The 9,448-nt window shown below is 36.2% G+C and overlaps 1 long non-coding RNA gene across 1 annotated transcript; it reads right to left on the minus strand.

The window, feature by feature from the left end:
- Positions 1-5,699: 5,699 nt before the first annotated feature.
- LOC116043051 lies at positions 5,700-8,815 on the minus strand. The gene is made up of 3 exons (XR_004103361.1): positions 8,591-8,815; positions 8,043-8,290; positions 5,700-6,068 (listed from the first exon to the last, which is right to left on the minus strand). It is a non-coding gene; the product is annotated as an uncharacterized LOC116043051 (long non-coding RNA).
- Positions 8,816-9,448: the final 633 nt, after the last annotated feature.

Consider the following 9,448-nt stretch of genomic DNA (forward strand, 5'->3'; position numbering starts at 1 on the left):
CAGCACTGCTATACATATCAGGTGCGGCAGTAGTCAAAAGACCAAGTCTGCACTTCAATTTGGACAGAAACAGCTGGGAAACAACATGGGTTTCATTTCTGCTCTGAGATACCCATGTAAACAAGGCTTGGACTTGTTTTCCTGGGTTCATTCATTTTCCCTTTATTTCTAAACCACAGAGGGAAGTGCAGTCCATTATAATAAATGGATGGTGGAACTACACATTAGCAGTGTGACCACCTGTTAAGGGCGCACACCTCGGCCTACTTCCTATTTTTGACCTTGACTAGTGACATCATAGACATCCATTCTTCCAGGATTAAGAATGATACAAATAGTTGTGCTGTGCCATTGTGTGGTCTGCAATGTTTAGTTTTCTGAAATGTGTGTATTCTCTTTTGTTTGTGTTATCTGAAATGTTGTTGTGCTTTCCATCTGAGGGCCACCACATATCACAATGTGCCATTGAAAATCAAAGCTGCCACATTATCTTAGCTCATCAGAGTGTGCTGTCTTATGTGACATAAATTTTTAAAACAACAACACCAAATATGACTGAATCATGGAGAATCTTGTATGAAATAGATTGTTGTGAAAACACATTTTTTTAATTAATAAAATGTAGCCTATGCAAAAATCACCACATGTGGTCGTTTTTGAGGTTGGTGCATTTGCACATACAATAAACACACATCTAACAAATACCTCACCAATGAACAAAGATGATATGTGATAAGATAAGTGGTAATACTTTTACTTACCACAAAACATCCTTAGACAGTCTCTTTCTTTGATGAGTTCAGTGTTATTGGCTGTTAACTGGTTCTTGAGATTGGCATTTTCTTCCATTAACTGGTTTCTCTCAGTTCTCCAGTTGTTTTTGTCTTTATTCACTATTGTGGCAAGGGGAACAACAAAACAGCAACTGAATATTATTATAGCCTATGTTATCATATTATTACAATCATCATATAATCAACGTCATGCAAAGTGGTAATTCCTTTAACGTTCCTGTTACTAACACCAAACAGAATTAAACTCACTTTGGACCCCGAGGCAAATGATCCCGGCCAGCAGGAGAAGACACACCAAACCCAGAAACCCTGAATCAGCTCTGACATGATTCCTCTGTCCTAAGTTTTCACAGATGACTGAGACAAATAAATAATCAACTTCAGGCTCAGAATTTTGAGGACACTGTCTATGTTTAGCTCTGTATTACGGTAGACTTCAATTCATAAAATACAAGAAAATTAAATGTAAACATCAGTTCAGCTTCAACAAAATCGCACTGCTGTAACACAAAGAAAATTAAACATGAATTGAAATTCAAACTAAAAAAATAAAGGAAATAAAATCCAAATCTATGTCAACCCTTTTGTGTTTGCACACCTGCTTGTTGCTAATGCTGGTCGTGTCCGTACCTGGGTGCTGAGGCTCTGCAGGTCTTGGTGTATTTGGTGACATGCCCTCCACCCAGGGGTTGTCAAACACTCTCAGGCTTTCTGCACTGACATAGATGTTCACTATACTCTCCTTGTCGCCAGGCTCAGCGTACAGGTCCCCTGACATGTTATGGCTAATAACTTAACGATTGCTCGTAGTATTACAAAGTTTGTTTTTAATCTTGATAATATGTCTGTTTTCTGAAAGAGGCTGGAGATCCACACCGGTGATGCCATGTAAAAGGGGAAGAGCAGAAAAACTGGAAGTCATAAGTAGTTAACCGTTTGGGCATCTTGTTTCCTCTAAATTCACCTGGTCATCAGTTACCTTTGCCATTTGATTTGTTGTCCATAACCAGAGATAATGGTCAGCGACTATTTGTTGTTGACTGAGCAATCATGCAAATGAAACTAAACAAGAGACAGGTAACAATGAGTGGGCCCTCTGTGATTGTAGGGAGGCTGCAACAAAGGATAAAACCCTGTGACTAGTGACGTTTTCCATGTTCAATGTAGATTTAAAAAAAGATGTAGTTCTACAGTTTATATTAAATGAGATCTTTCTCACACAGAAAATAATGTAGAAATATGTTTGAAGGTTTCTCTTCAAAAGTCACATGTGGTGGATGTGTTGGCATGGTTTCTTGTGCAATACCACAAAAACACCATGACTAAAATTAGGACACATGGCCTGAGGGACACAATTATAAGACAGGCAGATGTAGAACTTGATGGAAAATCTGCAACACATAAGACATAACTGACTGTGCACCTGATAGAGAAACCCACAATACCAGGCATTTAGAACAGAAAATGTAAAAAACAAGTTGAATCACTGATATATTTACAGTGACAGAGATTAACATGTTAATAATGGTTACTTTTGCCTATTTTGATTTGTTTGTGTACTTTATAATACAGTGAAGTTTTAGCTTCTTTTTTTTTCTTTAGAATTTATTTTTATTAATTTCTGTGGGTCATCATAATTTGGTTCCAGGGGCCTGTTTCACAAAAGCAGAATATATAAATCCAGGATAACTGATAAAGCGAGGCTTGACCTAGTCTAATCTGAGCATCCTGGCTTGGTGCGTTTCACGAAGGCCAAGCCAGGCTGAGGAGGAGCGACTAGGTCGAGCCAGGCTGAAGTAATTCAGATAGATGCGCGTCCACGGCTTTCCTCAAAAGACCGCGAGGTCGATCACAGATTTACTGATGCCAAAATGGAGAATACGCATTGTACATACTTTATACAGAGTGAGCAGCAGCTTCTTGTGGAAGTATGATGACGTGAAACACATTATTTGTATAAAAAGAAAAAAAACACGGCGCTGTAATGAAACAGAGAAAGCGTAGCAGACGATCACGGACCGACTGAATGACTGAAACGTAAGCAGCCTAAATATATACATTAACTGACCACTGCTCTGACTTGAAACCGTCATAATCATACCATTCAAGGATTAGGCTACTAATCATTTGCACAAATTAACAGTTGTACTCTTTGCCTTAAAAGTAAGCAGAAGATAATGTTACTCAGGAAATTTACCACGAAGATCAATTTTCTACAATGCTCGAATATGATGCATAAATATCTTTCGTTCTGTTCCTCCCTCTCTCTCATGGGCTAAAATATAAATTACCTAAGTCATATTAACTTCCACTGCTCGCTTTTAATGCAAAGTGTACAACTGTTCGTTTTTGCAGATGACAGGGACTCAGTGAATGGTTTCAGTTAAGAGCAGTAGTTCATAAATGTATATTTTTAGACTATCATTCAGTCTGTCCGCTATTATCTGCCACGCTTTTTCTCGCGTATTTTTTAGGACGAGTTTCCTTCTCTACATATGCCTTGCTCCCAATTGTATATGGACATAGAAAATAAAGACACTGAATAAATTGGACTCTAAAATCTAGAAACTATAAAGATAATTAAGTCATAAATTCCATGCACACTGTAAACATGAATGGAACAGAGTATATTCATCAGTTATTTCCCCCCCAGCTAAATATAAGGTCAAAAACCAACGAGGTGTCCGCTCCCTGTTGTTACATGAATGTACAGTAGCCTACATCACTATATAGTTACTGGTCCAGTGAACTAAGACTATAATTTGGGAGGACTGTACAATTAGGATATGTTCTTTAAATTGTACAATCCTCCCAAATTATAGTCCCAGTTTACTGGACAACACAATTTGTGTGCTAAGAATGCCAAATACAATGCACATGGAAGTGGAACAAACATGATCGTTATTGTTAAAGAATTTAAAAAAAATGAATCAACTAAAATAATTCAAGGTGCTTTGGTCAACTATAGAAACATTGTATGTATTGCCCTTAGTAACAGACTTCATTTAAAACACATTTGAAATTGTATCAGCCTTTTCTAATTATCTCAACAACTGCCATAATATATTCATCAAACTTCTAACAACAATATGAACAGCAGTCTTCATACAGCAATATAACAGTAACGATGACTGTCACATGAATAATTATTAAAAAAAATAATGGTCACAACTTTAAATAATAACAGTAGGCCTACTTAAATGAACAGCAATATGCACCTGTTGTATTTTAATCCAGGCTGATAACAATAGGGTAAAACCACTGCTGGGTGATCAGAAAAGGCTCCAGGATTAAATAAATCCTGGCTGTTAGCCTGGTCAGGAGCAGGCTAGCTGCACAGAATAAATCTCCATGGTGATTTATGTGCCTCCACTTTCATGAAACCGAGTCAAGGCTTAAATCATCCAGGATAACTGATAAATCCCAGCTTAATCCCTTATCTTGGTTTTGTGAAACAGGCCCCAGGAACCACATCAAACAAAGGCGAAACAACAAATAAACAAAAAAATAAACAAAAATAAATAAAATCAAGACAGATTTCATAATTTCATCTAAATCATAGTTTCGTCAAAATTTCATCTCTATTTTTATATACTATGCTTCCCTCAATACTTATTGATTATATCAACCCAACCCTAACAACCCACCCTACCATCCACCCACCTCTCCTACCCCTGTCCCCATTTACCCGCACATTGCTGGTCCTCATTCACCACAGATCTCTCTCTCACACACACACACACACACACACACACACACACACACACACACACACACACACACACACACACACAGAGTAAGTAAGTAAAATAAAAATAAAAATAATAATAAAGGGTTCTAAAGACATGCTCTAGAGGGCATTATAAATTTGGCTCCATTGACTATCAAATTGTTTCTTTTTATTTTTATCCTCTGACATTGATCTTTCAATACACAGGTAATACTTCATTAGGGCCTTCCAATTCTCTATTGAAGGTGCTTCCTTATTTTTCCAATTTTGCAATATCAATTTTTTAAAGATAAGAGAAGAAAAAAGTATCTGCCAACAAGTTGGATATCTTATTCCCTCTATATCTTGGAAAATACATATTTTTGGAGAGAATATGATTTTTCTGTTAGTATACTTAGATAACCAAATCTCTATACTCTCCCAAGTCTTCTTAATTCCTTTGCAGTGCCAAAAGGCATGCATAAGGGAGTCACCATATAGGTTACATTTTAAACATATATTTGATAATGTGTTATCAAACTTGTTTATTTTATCTCTAGTGTAATATATTCTTGTCACATGAAGTTTTAGCTTTGAACTAGTGCTGAATAGCGGCTCTTTGACACGAACAAAGGGAATGGAGTCGTACTTGGTGACAGCCATTCTTTTTTTCATTGTACATAATACATGTTTTTTTTTATTGTGCCAATAAAAGGTTTTCTAATATTAAGTGTTGCATGAATTACATTCAAGGCAAGGCAACTTTATTTACATACTTCATACAGAGAGTAAATTCAAAGTAGTGAATTCACTGACAAAGTAGAGGGATATGGGTCACCTTAATGTTTACAATGCAGATCATTGACATTAGCTCTGGCTATACGAGTCATTTAGTGCTGCTAAACCTGGTCCACACATGTGAAAAGAGATTGTATTGGTGGGATGTTCGATTCGGATCCAAATCGTACAACAAATTCTGATTTTTACAGCCTTGAGACCCAAATCAAGACTTTGTATTATGACTAAAATGTTAACAACCAGACATTTAACACCTAACATTTAACCGATTTGTGTTATTTAACTAAACATATCTTCTATCATCATGAATTAATTTTTAAAATAAAAAAGTGCGTATATACATATACACATATATACATATATACATTTTTAGCTCTTCAGCCGCAGTACAGTTTGTCAATCTCGATAGCCATATTATGATATGTAAATCACTCAGTCATACAATTAATAAGGTCATTCAAATGTATTTATTTGGAGGTTTTTTGTTACTACATCACAGACACAAAATCAATGGATATAATATTACTGATATGAACTCAGGACTTAGTTTACATAAAATGTGTGAGAGCAGAACAGCTGTGGAATCAGTCCAAGAGCATATAATAATCAGACTTTATTGAAGTTTTTTATTCTCACAGATAAAGTATAATTCATCACTGCATCTCAAATAATTCCAGTTATTTAAAGTATTTATGTTGGAAATGTGAGCATATTCTTCTCTATTACCACGAGGACCACCATCACCCGGCTGTCTGCTTTTCCAGTACCTAGAGATGAACAAAAACTGCTCAGCCACAAATTTAAACCATTAACAAAATATTAGAAATCTGTACTGTTGACATTGTTATTTCAGAGCATGCTATTATAAGGCCCAACATAATGATTTTGACAGAAACACAAAAAGCTCAGGTGTTTCAATATATGCTCAATATCACATCATTACACTGTATAGTTCTGTATTGTCAATATAAAAAGCACTTCCTCATCTGTGTTCTTTAATCTGTTAATTTAAGTCTGTGCAGACTTTTTATCCAGGGCCACATTAGGACTGCTGGGAGCCTTATTGGAAATCGATCAATTAATTAAGTAGGCACAGGTTTGTACTGACACACATTTTGAATGTAGCACAATGAAAGTCAATAAATAATAAAAAATTGGAAAATGACTTACTTTCTTGTAACTGCCGTCCCATCTACCCATTTCCAGTCGTTTTCATTAGTTCATTTCTAAATTTCAAAGATTATAATCAATTATTTATCACTTTATTTAGTGTCCTTCCAAAAAGATTATGTATACCTAAAGAGCCACCCTTCTGACATGTCACAGTGGGAGAAGCGGTATAAATTAATGAAAAAAAAAATGCTGAATTCTATTTAGCTGATTCAGTTTCAAGGTATTATGCTCACTCTCTGTCAGTCTGTCATGACTCACTGGGATGCTTGAATAGAACTGAGCCATTGTTAATGTTATTAGTAACAACTCTGCTTTTCTTACTATGGAAAGTCAAAATGTCTGCTGGCCTATTGTGATAATGCAGATAGAAGAGAAAAAAACTGTTCTATGTTTGAATGCATTATTTCCCCTTTGTCTGTTTTTATCTCCCTCTTACATTGTTCATATTGTGTATTCACTTCTGCAGCTTTGCAGAATTCATTGTAGACTTTCTCTTCCTTTTTTCTTACATTTCAGGAAGACTAAAGGTGCACTGCACACAACCTGTTCTGACATCCATCTTTTTAAGAGGCCAAATGCCTATTTATTCTATCACATTCAAAATAGTTTACATGTATTTCTGATGCAAATATTTACCACAGAGACCATTAATAACAGTGACATATTTAAATCCTAATATTAAAATGATGAATTTGCGAAGGGAAGCAGGTTTTGTATTTTGGTTGCATTTACAAACCTTTTAAAACAAGAGTATAGTTTGGACGAGAATAAAGTAAGAGTAGCATCTGTGCTTCATCATGATCTTCACAGGCTGTTCTGCTGTCAGTCTAGGTTTTCTTTGAGGTGGACATTAAATAACAACTATTGCCAAACTTCATCCAATGGTCGGGACAGCATGTTGTCTCTGTTTAACAACACAACATGGTATGACCTCAGTCACAATATATATACCCCATCAGGCAGAAATACCACTCTCAGCTTTTACGTACTGTACTGTTAGCCATCTGTTCTTCTGACTGAATTAGCTTAAAATCTCTCAATGTCTAAACAGGGCTTAAAATGAAAACCTTGTTGAAGAAGTAGTTTGACATTTTGGGAAATATGCTTATTCACGTTAATTCTGAGAGTTAGATGAGAAGATTGATACCACTCCCACAATTAGTCATTTTAAGGAAGTTATGTTTATTCTTGGCCAGGACAATGCTGGTTGCCTGGCAACTGCTCCCAGTCAAAAATAGTCTGTTACATCTATGGTTACATCACACCTCGGTTTTAGAATAAATTATACAAATACTATATAACTTTTTAATTAGTAATCTTTAGCTTAACTTACTTACTTCCTTTTTTTTTTTAATCTTTGGATAGAGACAGGCTAGCTGTTTACCCCTGTTTCCAGTCTTTGTACTAAGCTAAGCTAACTGGCTGCTGGCTCTAGCTATATTTTTATCAAACATACATGAGCAGTATTGATGCGCTAACCTAATTCTTGGTAAGAAAGTGAATAAGTGTAATTTCCAAAATGTCTTACTATGTCTTTGATTAAAATCATTATTCATATTTTCACTCACCAATCTGTTTTTGTAATTCATCTCTCTCTCTCATGAGGTTCTTGTTCCTGGCATTAAAATTGTCTTTCTCCTTTTCTAACTGGCCCGTCTTTTGGGTCAGGTTGTGGTTGAGGCTTTTCATTTCGAAAACTTGCATAGGACCACCAGGACAATGACAGCCACCAGGAGCAGAAGACACAGCAGCCCCAGAAGCGATGCAGCAACTCTGAGATAATTCCTCTTCTCTGAACTCACATTGACTGAATCGGCTGTTGGCACAAATAGACAGGGCTGATGAGTTCATCTTAAAGACCTAGTGCCGTGACCGTAGTCTTACTTAGGACTTGCATTTTATAACTAGCTATTTTGTGAAGTTCTCCTTCATTAAAAGTTAACAATTTGAGTTGTTTTTATTTACCCATGCTTAAAAATGCCATGGCCTTATAGCTAAACATTTGTTGTTTTTTATGTCCAGTTGTAAGTAGTAATTCATCTATCTACAGTAAATACAATATCCTTTGTGGGACATATGACAGGCAGACAGAAATAGACATGACAGATATAGATACTTTGCTGTTGGTCCTCAGTCCTGTTGTCCTGTGATTTGTCCTGTGGCGTACTCTCCTCTGCCCAGTAATTGTCATAAATCCTCACATTATCAATGTCAACACAGACGTCTGCGTTTTTGTCCTCCTTCACACCTGTCTGAAATCTAACCTTTTTGGTGAAGTCTGGCTTGGCATATATATCCTCAGACATGCTGCTTTCCCACTTCACCTACTTTAACTTAGGTGTACTCTTAGGTGTACTAGGTAATACAGTACGCACTTGTATTACCTAGCCCTACAGGGAAGTACTTAGAGGTCACTTGGCCACATGGGTTTTTTTAAAGGGAAGAAAATAGAGGAATTCAACTTCATTTAACTAACTAAAAGCCTGTATATTCACCCTTTTATTTATTGTATGTCCAACTACTTACATTTGTGGTAGTGGATTTCTAAAGTCAGTATCTATCTTTAAGTAATAAATCATCTACACTGATAGGGTTGTTGTCTTTTTTCCTGTCTTTTATTAAATACATACCATACTACAACAGAAACTAATGTGGTCACACATTTATAGATGAGACTGCTCAACTTCCTTGAAGTGTAGGATCTATCTATCTATCTATCTATCTATCTATCTATCTATCTATCTATCTATCTATCTATCTATCCATCCATCCATCCATCCATCCATCCATCCATCCATTCTTAGCAGTGGTTTAAGATTTCAGACATTTTGCAACGTTGAAACCAGATCAACCCATTATGCAGCTGCAAGGCCAAACAGGTAAAAGTGGTCACCTAAAATAAATCATCCTACCAGCCCTCAGTTTCCTGTAACAGTAAGCAGAGAATCACATGCGTAAATATGTTGCCATCTGT

The sequence above is a fragment of the Sander lucioperca genome, chromosome 4 (genome assembly GCF_008315115.2).
Source record: "Sander lucioperca isolate FBNREF2018 chromosome 4, SLUC_FBN_1.2, whole genome shotgun sequence".
Lineage (NCBI taxonomy): Eukaryota > Metazoa > Chordata > Actinopteri > Perciformes > Percidae > Sander > Sander lucioperca.